Below are 11,256 nucleotides of genomic sequence, written 5' to 3'. Positions count from 1 at the left end.
CCCCTCCACCTCCACCTCCTCTCCCTCTCCCCCTCCACTTCCTCTCCCCCTCCCCCTCCACCTCCTCTCCCCCTCCACCTCCTCTCCCTCTCCCCCTCCACTTCCTCTCCCTCTCCACCTCCTCTCCCTCTCCACCTCCTCTCCCTCTCCCCCTCCACCTCCTCTCCCTCTCCCCCTCCTCTCCCCCTCCACCTCCTCTCCCTCTCCCCCTCCACTTATCCCCTCCCTCTCCCCCTCCACTTCCTCTCCCCCTCCCCCTCCACCTCCTCTCCCCCTCCACCTCCTCTCCCCCTCCACCTCCTCTCCCTCTCCCCCTCCACCTCCTCTCCCCCTCCACCTCCTCTCCCCCTCCACCTCCTCTCCCTCTCCCCCTCCACCTCCTCTCCCTCTCCCCCTCCTCTCCCCCTCCACCTCCTCTCCCTCTCCCCCTCCACTTCCTCTCCCTCTCCCCCTCCACTTCCTCTCCCCCTCCCCCTCCACCTCCTCTCCCCCTCCACCTCCTCTCCCCTCCAACTCCTCTCCCTCTCCCCCTCCACTTCCTCTCCCTCTCCCCCTCCACCTCCTCTCCCCCTCCACCTCCTCTCCCCCTCCACCTCCTCTCCCTCTCCCCCTCCTCTCCCCCTCCACCTCCTGTCCCTCTCCCCCTCCACCTCCTCTCCCTCTCCCCCTCCACCTCCTCTCCCTCTCCCCCTCCACTTCCTCTCCCTCTCCCCCTCCACTTCCTCTCCCCCTCCCCCTCCACCTCCTCTCCCCCTCCACCTCCTCTCCCTCTCCCCCTCCACTTATCCCCTCCCTCTCCCCCTCCACTTCCTCTCCCCCTCCCCCTCCACCTCCTCTCCCCCTCCACCTCCTCTCCCCTCCAACTCCTCTCCCTCTCCCCCTCCACTTCTTCTCCCCCTCCACCTCCTCTCCCTCTCCCCCTCCTCTCCCCCTCCACCTCCTCTCCCTCTCCCCCTCCACTTCCTCTCCCTCTCCCCCTCCACTTCTTCTCCCCCTCCCCCTCCACCTCCTCTCCCTCTCCCCCTCCACTCCTCTCCCCCTCCCCCTCCACTTCCTCTCCCTCTCCCCCTCCCCCTCCACCTCCTCCACCTCCTCCACCTCTCCACCTCCTCTCCCTCTCCCTCTTCACCTCCTCCACCTCTCCCCCTCCACTCCTCTCCCCCTCCACTCCTCTCCCCCTCCCCCTCCCTCTCTCTTCTTTTACATTTTTTCTTCAATAAATAACTCTTCCCCTCTTTCTCAGTTCCCTCCATCCCTCTATGCCTCCATCCCTCTATCCGTTGAAGGTAAATTATTGACTGTGGATGTTCTGTAAATGAGAGGAAGAGAAGCAGATAAACTATCCAGGATTACACTTTGACTCAGAGAGAGTGTGTGTGAGAGAGAGGGAGAGAGAAAAAGTGAGAGAAAAAGAGAAAGAGAGAGAGAAAGAGAAAGAGAGAGAGAAAGAGAAAGAGAGAAAAAGAGAGAGAGAGAGAAAGAGAGAGAGAGAGAGAGAGAGAGAGAGAGAGAGAGAGAGAGAGAGAGAGAGAGAGAGAATTTCCTGTTGGCAGAAGTGACACACACTGAACCATATAGGCCTATGGGATGTATTTAGCGACATTATGCATTTTCTGTTAACATATTGTAAGGTGATGCAAACACACACAATCGCATCTGCATTAGTATTCCTGTCTCCTGTAGACCGCCTACTCTCTTTCTCTCTCGCTCTCTCTTTTAATTCAATTCTATTCAAAGGGCTTTATTGGCATGGGAAACATATGTTAACATTGCCAAAGCAAGTAAAAAAGATATCAAACAAAAGTGAAATAAACAATAAAAAATGTACGGTCAACATTACACTCACAAAAGTAAAAAAAAGAATAGGAACATTTCAAATGTCATATTATGGCTATATACAGTGTTGTAACAATGTGCAAATAGTTAAAGTACAAAAGGGAAAATAAGTAAACATAATTATCTCTCTGTCTTGCTCTACTTCCCTCTCTATCTGTTGGGACAACACAGTCTAACATCCCAGGGTCGAAGGTGACTGAATACATAAATAAATACCCAAGCAGGGGGTGAGTACAGAGTGGGACAGCTGTGTGTGTGTGTGCGTGTGCATAGAGCGAGAGACAGAAATGGCAACGAAAAAGTCTAAACCGTTGGGGAATATTTCATAAAATATTAAATTAGGCTTTTACGGCTATAGCCCATACAAACACTTTGAATAACACATTTTTAAATAGCAAAAAAGAGAGTATATGAAAAAAGGTTTTGAACTATTTGTTCTATTTCTAGGAGATATAAGAAAGCTCAGGATATTTTTATATGTTTCATTTAAGCCCTTATTTTTGTTGGCACAACACTCCCCTATCCGTCAATTCGTCAATTCGTTTGTCTGGTTTACATTCAGACGTGTCTCGTGACACTTGTGGGTGTTCCTAGAGAACAAAAACGGAGAACACCATCCTATTGGTGAGTCTCCCCTTTCCATAGTGAGGTCATAATAGGCCAAACAGTTCAGACACTACAGATGGTTTGTTGTGTGAAGACTGATTTTCGGGATGTGTTATGGTCCGACCAACTTGTATATTATTACAGGAGATAGCTCATAGGAGAGGAAGGACAGCTGGCTGTGTAAAATATAGGGATGTAAAATATAGGAACAATTCTAAGTAAATTGAACATTACACTTAGATTATGGTGAGAGATAAAGTCATAGATGTGTCATTTTGAACACTATGGTAAAAGTTTAATCAACTTATGACTTGGAGTTTTGTTAGGTTGAGTATTATTCCAATTCATAGGTATTTTTCTTAATTTTTAACAGCCGAAAGACACTTGAGAGATTACATGCAGTAGTTATTCTTACGGCAGTTGCTGTAGGGACCATAATTTGGCTATCGTTATGTGTAAATGTATCTGTAGACAAATCATTACAAACAATAACCAGCCAAGTAGAACAGTTACACAAGTCAGAAATAGAGATAAAATTAATCCCTTACCTTTGATGATCTTCATATGGATGCACTCAGCAGACATTCATTTACTCAATAAATGTTCCTTTTGTTCGATAAAGTCTCTTTATATCCAAAAACCTCAGTTTTGTTTGCACGTTTTCTTCAGTAATCCACAGGCTCAAACGCAGTCAAAACAGGAAGAGAAAAAAATCCAAAGTGTATCCATAAAGTTCATAGAAACATATCAAACGATGTTTATATTCTATTCTTCAGGTTGTTTTTAGCCTAAATAATCGATAATATTTCAACCGGTAAACAAGAAACGCACTCTCTCGGTCTCGCGCATGAAAAAGCTCTGTGACACTTTAGTGTCCACTCATTCAGACTGCTCTTACTTCCTAATTTTTCAGAATATGAGCCTGAAACAATTTCTAAAGACTGTTGACATCTAGTGGAAGGCATAGAAACTGCAATTTGAGTCATGAATGGATTTTTCTCAGGTTTTCGCCTGCCAAATCAGTTCTGTTATACTCACAGACACTATTTTAACCATTTTGGAAACTTTATAGTGTTTTCTATCTAAATTTAGCAGTTATATGCATATCATATCTTCTGTGCCCGAGAAGCAGGCAGTTTAATTTCGACATGCATTTCATCCAAAATTCAGAATGCTGCCCCCTACCCTAGAGAAGTTAAATAGATGACGATAGGTCAAAACCGCCCTCCAGTGGTTGTTAACCCTGTACGTGGGGCTTCTGGACAGTATATAAATAGACATGGTGTAGCTTGTAATGCTCTTGGAGGACCACTTGATTGTCCTTTTGGTAACCCGACTTGTCTTTATAGGGTTACTCCAGGAGGAGGATATGCTTTCCATGATTATTTGTTTATTTATTTATTTTACCGTTATTTTACCAGGTAAGTTGACTGAGAACACATTCTCATTTGCAGCAACGACCTGGGGAATAGTTACAGGGGAGAGGAGGGGGATGAATGAGCCAATTGTAAACTGGGGATTATTAGGTGACCATGATGGTTTGAGGGCCAGATTGGGAATTTAGCCAGGACACCGGGGTTAACACCCCTACTCTTACGAGAAGTGCCATGGGATCTTTAATGACCTCAGAGAGTCAGGACACCCGTTTAACGTCCCATCCGAAAGACGGCACCCTACACAGGGCAGTGTCCCCAATCACTGCCCTGGGGCATTGGGATATTTTTTAGACCAGAGGAAAGAGTGCCTCCTATTGGCCCTCCAACACCACTTCCAGCAGCATCTGGTCTCCCATCCAGGGACTGACCAGGACCAACCCTGCTTAGCTTCAGAAGCAAGCCAGCAGTGGTATGCAGGGTGGTATGTGATCAAGGTTCTCCTGTTTTCAGTAAAGCACCTGACTCTAATGTGCTTGATTGAAAACTGGACTGCCGCAATATGTATAACCTTGTAATCACTTACTATGGAGTCTATTTTCTATTTACTTTCTACCTTTGATCATGGATAAATGAAGTTAGAACATCTGAATTGTGTCTAGTTAAACTTGTAGGTAACGTAGGGAAATTTCGGTTACAAGTGTCCACGGACCATGTCCTTTATCCTTTAACAGGTGTTTCAGTTGAGATTTCACTGTTGTTACAGAGGTGTCTGCAAGGGAGGATCTTGTTTAAGTGTGGTATTTAGAAAGACAATCTAATGTTTTTTTTTATTATTTACTTTATTATTCACACTGTTTTGTTTATTTATAACTGAGATACCCTCAGGCAAGGCTATGTACTACATGCTCATGTTTCCACATTGTACTTTAAGTTGGATTTTACTTTGTATTTGTACAGATTGGATCTTTTACTCCTTTCCATTGTATACGAATGGAGATGTTTGTTCCGGTCTTTTCTTTGAGTTTGTGGAGTCCCAATCGTTAGGACGGTTAGGGTGAAGTTTGCCCCCAGTGCGTGATGATTGATGCTCCCTTTCCTATGATTTATTTGTGTGTTTTTTTGGTATGGGACTAGGTTAGTCCCAAAGGGGGGTTATGTGGGAGCTAAACTCATGACTTTGATTACATTTCCATTATTAGCAGCATCTAGACTGTCCACTTTGAAGAGCTGAGACAGAATGGCTATATAAGGAATGGAACATATAGGACCAGGGCCCTGGTACCATTATGACCTATAGAGCTGTCAGATGTGGGCGTTAACGATCAAGAATTGAGACGGAAAGATAATGGTGGAGAAAGGTCAAGGGAAGCTTTTTTCATATAGAGGGAGGGGATTCTATACGTTTTGCAAAGATGGAATACTATAAAGGCAGGGCTCTGTGATATGAGAATTTAGCTGTTTCATGGAATTGCTCGGCTCTGTTACTTTGTAATAAAGTCTAACTGAATCTACAGATTCCGGTATCTGTGCAAATATTTAACTCAAGATCTTCCACAACGGTGGGTGGGTGGGTGGGTGGGTGGGTGGGTAGGTAGGTAGGTGGGTGGGTGGGTGGGTGGGTGGGTAGGTAGGTAGGTAGGTAGGTAGGTAGGTAGGTAGGTAGGTGGAGCATACTTAAATTCACACAGGACACCGGATAATACAGCGGCAGGGTAGCCTAGTGGTTAGAGCATTGGGCTGGTAACCGAAAGGTTGCAAGTTCGAATCCCTGAGCTGACAAGGTACAAATCTGTCGTTCTGCCCTGAACAAGGCAGTTAACGCACTGTTCCTAGGCCGTCATTGAAAATAAGAATTTGTTCTTAACTGACTTGCCAAGTAAAATTTAAAAAATACAGGAGAAATACTCCAGATATAACAGACTGATCCTAGCCCCCCGACACACAAACTATTGCAGCATAAATACTGAAGGCTGAGACAGGAGGGGTTGGGAGACACTGTGGCCCCATCTGACGATACCCCTGGACAGGGCCAAACAGGCAGGATATAACCCCACCCACTTTGCCAAAGCACAGCCCCCACACCACGAGAGGGATATCTTCAAACCATCAACTTACTACCCTGAGACAAGGCCGGAGTATAGCCCACAAAGATCTCCCCACAGCATAATCCCGAGGGGGCTCCAACCCGGACAGGAAGACCACGTCAGTGACGCACCCCTCCTAGGGATGGCATGGAAGAGCACCAGTAAGCCAGTGACTCAGCCCCTGTACTAGGGTTAGATGCAGAGAATCCCAGTGGAGAGAGGGGAACCGGCCAGGCAGAGACAACAAAAGCGGTTTGTCGCTCCAGTGCCTTTCCTTTCACTTTCACACCCCTGGGCCAGACTACACTCAATCATAGGACCTATCTAAAGACTTATAGGTCGAGACCGAGTCTGTGTCTCTTACATGGATAGGCAGACCATTCAACAAAAATTGAGCTCTATAGGAGAAAGCCCTGCCTCCAGCTGTTTGCTTCGAAATTCTAGGGACAATAAGGAGGCCTGCGTCTTGTGACCGTAGCGTATGTGTAGGTATGTACGGCACGACCAAATCCCTCTATTTGAAAATAAAGGAGAGCCGCACACTATAGGAGCTCAGATGCAAAAATGTAATATCCAACGTTTCAACAGACAAGCTGTCTTCATCAGGGTATAATCACAAACACTGTGGGATGACTCCTTTATATAGTGTCAAAAGACACACAGGTCTAGAGTGGCCTAATATCATTGGTTAATTCTCAAATATTCAAATGGCATACAAAGAACAGCATACAAAAAACAAATGGATAACATACGATCATAGATTCATTTTAGACTACACAAGCTATTAAACAATTAGCAATTAACAATAATCACAAGAATGGCTTCAGATCAAAGTCGACGTTGAGATCGAAGGGAGCAAGGGTCTTTAAGTCAAACACCTTGAAATCAGCGCTAGCCCTAACAGGAAGCCAGTGTAGAGAGGCTAGCACTGGAGAAATATGATCACATTTTTGGGATCTAGTCAAGATTCTAGCAGCCGTGTTTAGCACTAACGGAAGTTTATTTAGTGCTTTATCCGGGAAGCCGGAAAGTAGAAGCATTGCAGTCGTCTAATCTAGAAGTGACAAAAGCATATTTACATTTTTCTGCATCATTTTTGGACAGAAAGTTTTACATTTTTTTCAATGATACTTAGATGGAAAATTAGCTGTCTTTGAAACAGTTTTGATATGTTCGTCAAAAGAGAGATCAAGGTCCAGAGTAACGCTCGAGGTCCTTCACAGTTTTATTTGAGACAACTGTACAACCATCAAGATTAATTGTCAGATCCAACAGGCATACTTACAATTTCAACTATCCAAAAGGGTAGCATCCTACATAAAACTATAATTTAAAGAAAAAAAGGTGATGTCTGAATGATAGCCTGCTCCTGTAATGACAGAACAAACAGAAAATACTGTCAGCATAGACCTAAGATAGCCCTTGATAAGCACCAATAATAATAATAATCACAATAATGTTAGCAGCCTATATGACCATTTATTAAATACTAAGTTACTTACTTCATGGGAAAAGGTGCATTTCCCTTCGGGCATGGTCTTGTGGATATCGGGTGAGAGGGAGGACTGCCTGATGTGCTGGCAGTCCTCGATTGACTCATTTGAAAGGCGGTTCCTGTTGTGAGTCTTGATTGCATTCGTAGAGGAAAAGAAGGACTCGGAGGTGTAAGTCGATGCAAACATTGTTAGCACGTGTAAAGGCAAGTTTCATTATTGTGCTGTTTTCCTCTGGTAATGCCACCCACAACGCACACAAGGACTCGGCACTCCTGACCGCATTCCTGATTTGGCTCGACGTCTGGAATTCAATCAGCTCAGTTTGAATTGCGGCCTCATCCAGGGAGGGTATCGTTTTCTTAGCAAGGGAGGAGAATTCTCCACCTGGGCGGACTGTGAGAGGATCACGTACAAACGCATTGATATCCTTGGGTATGCTGTAGTCTTCCAATCTGGTGGTGAAGTTGTCCCTCAGCTGCTTGATAAAATCTTCTATCACCTCTGTGACCATGCTGCGGCCTGGTCCCTCTGCTTCCTCTGCTTCCTAGTAAAGGCCTCGAGTTTTTCCACCATGTCCACGACTGTTGACCCTCTTCCTTGTAACTGCAGATTTAACCCGAATGTGTCTGCCAAACAAAGCAACATTAGAGAGTAATCTCTATATTTACAGAATACAAAGGTGGTCAGCTGCTGCCCTCATTTAGCTTTTTTCTCTGAAAATCCACAACCTGGTCATGCAGCTCACAGAATTGTTCTAAAGCTTTTCCTTTACTCAGCCAGTGCACGTTGCTGTGAAGCAGGAGATCATCGTGGGTGGCCTTCTCTGATTCTGTCACAAGCTTGTGGAAAAGACGGTGTTGTGTTGCTTGATGTCTCCCTGATATAGTGATTATGTGCATTACTTTATCCATCACATCTTTTAGCACAGCGTTTAGTCTTGTCACACCCTGATCTGTTTCACCTTTCTTTGTGCTTGTCTCCACCCCCCTCCAGGTGTCGCCCCATATGTCCCATTATCCCATGTGTATTTATACCTGTGTTCTCTGTTTGTCTGTTGCCAGTTCATCTTGTCTCATCAAGCCTACCAGCGCTTTCCGCGTACTCCTGTTTTCTCTCTAGTCAATGTTTTCTATTTTTCCCCGGTTTTGACCATTCTGCCTTCCCTGCCGTTCTGTACCTTTTGGACTCTGCTCTGGATTGCTGACCTCTACCTGCCCTCGACCCCGAGCCTGCCTGCCGTTCTGTACCTTTCAGACTCTGCTCTGGATTGCTGACCTCTGCCTGCCCTGACCCTGAGCCTCCCTGCCGTTCTGTACCTTTCGGACTCTGCTCTGGATTGCTGACCTCTGCCTGCCCTCGACCCTGAGCCTGCCTGCCGTTCTATACCTTTCAGACTCTGCTCTGGATTGCTGACCTCTGCCTGCCCTGACCCTGAGCCTCCCTGCCGTTCTGTACCTTTCAGACTCTGCTCTGGATTGCGGACATCTGCCTGCCCTGACCCTGAGCATGCCTGCCGTTCTGTACCTTTCAGACTCTGCTCTGGATTGCTGACCTCTGCCTGCCCTGACCCTGAGCCTGCCTGCCGTTCTGTACCTTTCGGACTCTGCTCTGGATTGCTGACCTCTGCCTGCCCTGACCCTGACCCTGCCTGCCGTTCTGTACCTTTCAGACTCTGCTCTGGATTGCTGACCTCTGCCTGCCCTGACCCTGAGCCTCCCTGCCGTTCTGTACCTTTCGGACTCTGCTCTGGACTACTGACCTCTGCCTGCCCTCAACCTGTCGTTTGCCTGTCCCCTGTTTTTGTAAGAAACTTTTGTTACTTCGAACTGTCTGCATCTGGGTCTTATCCTGAGGTCTGATAGTACGAACTGGCCATGACTGACCCAACAGACTCGGACCAACTCCGCAACAACACCTCCTCCCAAGGAGCCACCATTGGGAGACATGAGAAGTTACTTCGAGGTCTCCCATCGCCTTAACACCATGGAGGGGAATTATGATGTGTTAATCAAAAACTACTCGTGGTGAAGATAGCCTTGGAGGAGTGGAGACACTGGTTAGAAGGGGGCAGAACTTCCATTCATACCTTCCTACCTCGTGCCTGGAAGCTAACCTCATCTGGAGAATAGAGAACCATGTCCGTGAGGCACAGCCAGTGGGGGGGGGGGGGCCCTGCTAACCGGATGTTTGGCCCAGATGCTGCCCGCTCCCGGGGGCTCATTCCTCCAGGCTTGCCTGCCACCCTGTCTCCCGTCGGGACCCTGGCCTTTGTGCGACAGCGCTTTTTGGACCGTGGTTCCTGACGTCTCCACCTGCACCGTCTGTGCTCAGAACAAGACTCCGGCCTCTTTCAACCTCTTCCTTCACCATCCCTGGTCACATATATCCTGGACTTCATCACTCGTCTCCCTCCATCGGATGGCAACAACGCTATCCTAACGGAGGTGGACAGGTTGTCCAAAGCCGATGCTCTATACAGTAATGATGCTGTGATACTCTCTATAGTAGTGAATTTCTATATAGTATTGATGCTGTGATGCTCTATATAGTAGTGATCCTCTATACAGTAGTGAATCTCTATACAGTAGTGATGCTCTATACAGTATTGATGCTCTATATAGTAGTGATGCTGTGATGTTCTATACAGTAGTGATGCTCTATACAGTATTGATGCTCTATACAGTAGTGATTCTCTATATAGTAGTGATGCTGTGATGCTCTATACAGTAGTGATGCTCTATACAGTAGTGATGCTGTGATGCTCTATACAGTAGTGATGCTCTATACAGTAGTGATGCTGTTATATTCTATATAGTAGTGATGCTCTATACAGTAGTGATGCTCTATACAGTAGTGATGCTCTATATAGTAGTGATGCTGTGATGCTCTATACAGTAGTGATTCTCTATACAGTAGTGATGCTCTATACAGTAGTGATGCTGTGAACTCTATACAGGGGAGATGCTCTATACAGTAATGATGCTGTTATGCTCTATACAGTAGTGATGCTCTATACAGTAGTGATGCCGTGAACTCTATACAGGAGAGATGCTCTATACAGTAGTGATGCTGTTATGCTCTATATAGTAGTGATGCTCTATACAGTAGTGATGCTCTATGCAATAGTGATGCTCTATATAGTAGTGATGCTCTATACAGTAGTGATGCTCTATGCAATAGTGATGCTTTATACAGTAGTGATGCTGTTATGATCTATATAGTAGTGATGCTGTGATGCTCTATATAGTAGTGATGCTCTATACAATAGTGATGCTCTATACAGTAGTGATTATCTATACAGTAGTGATGCTCTATACAGCAGTGATGCTCTATACAGTAGTGATGCTGTTATGCTCTATATAGTAGTGATGCTCTATACAGTAGTGATGCTCTATGCAATAGTGATGCTCTATATAGTAGTGATGCTTTATACAGTAGTGATGCTGTTATGATCTATATAGTAGTGATGCTCTATACAGTAGTGATGCTCTATGCAATAGTGATGCTCTATATAGTAGTGATGCTTTATACAGTAGTGATGCTGTTATGCTCTATATAGTAGTGATGCTCTATACAGTAGTGATGCTGTGATCCTCTATACAGTAGTGATGCTGCGATCCTCTATACAGTAGTGATGCTCTATACAGTAGTGATCCTCTATACAGTAGTGATCCTCTATACAGTAGTGATCCTCTATACAGTAGTGATGCTCTATACAGTAGTGATGCTGTGATCCTCTATACAGTAGTGATGCTGCGATCCTCTATACAGTAGTGATGCTCTATACAGTAGTGATCCTCTATACAGTAGTGATGCTCTATACAGTAGTGATGCTGCGATCCTCTATACAGTAGTGAT

This window comes from Salvelinus fontinalis, chromosome 36 (genome assembly GCF_029448725.1).
Source record: "Salvelinus fontinalis isolate EN_2023a chromosome 36, ASM2944872v1, whole genome shotgun sequence".
Lineage (NCBI taxonomy): Eukaryota > Metazoa > Chordata > Actinopteri > Salmoniformes > Salmonidae > Salvelinus > Salvelinus fontinalis.
The sequence above is the reverse complement of the archived record's forward strand: the minus strand, read 5'-3'. Positions refer to the sequence as shown.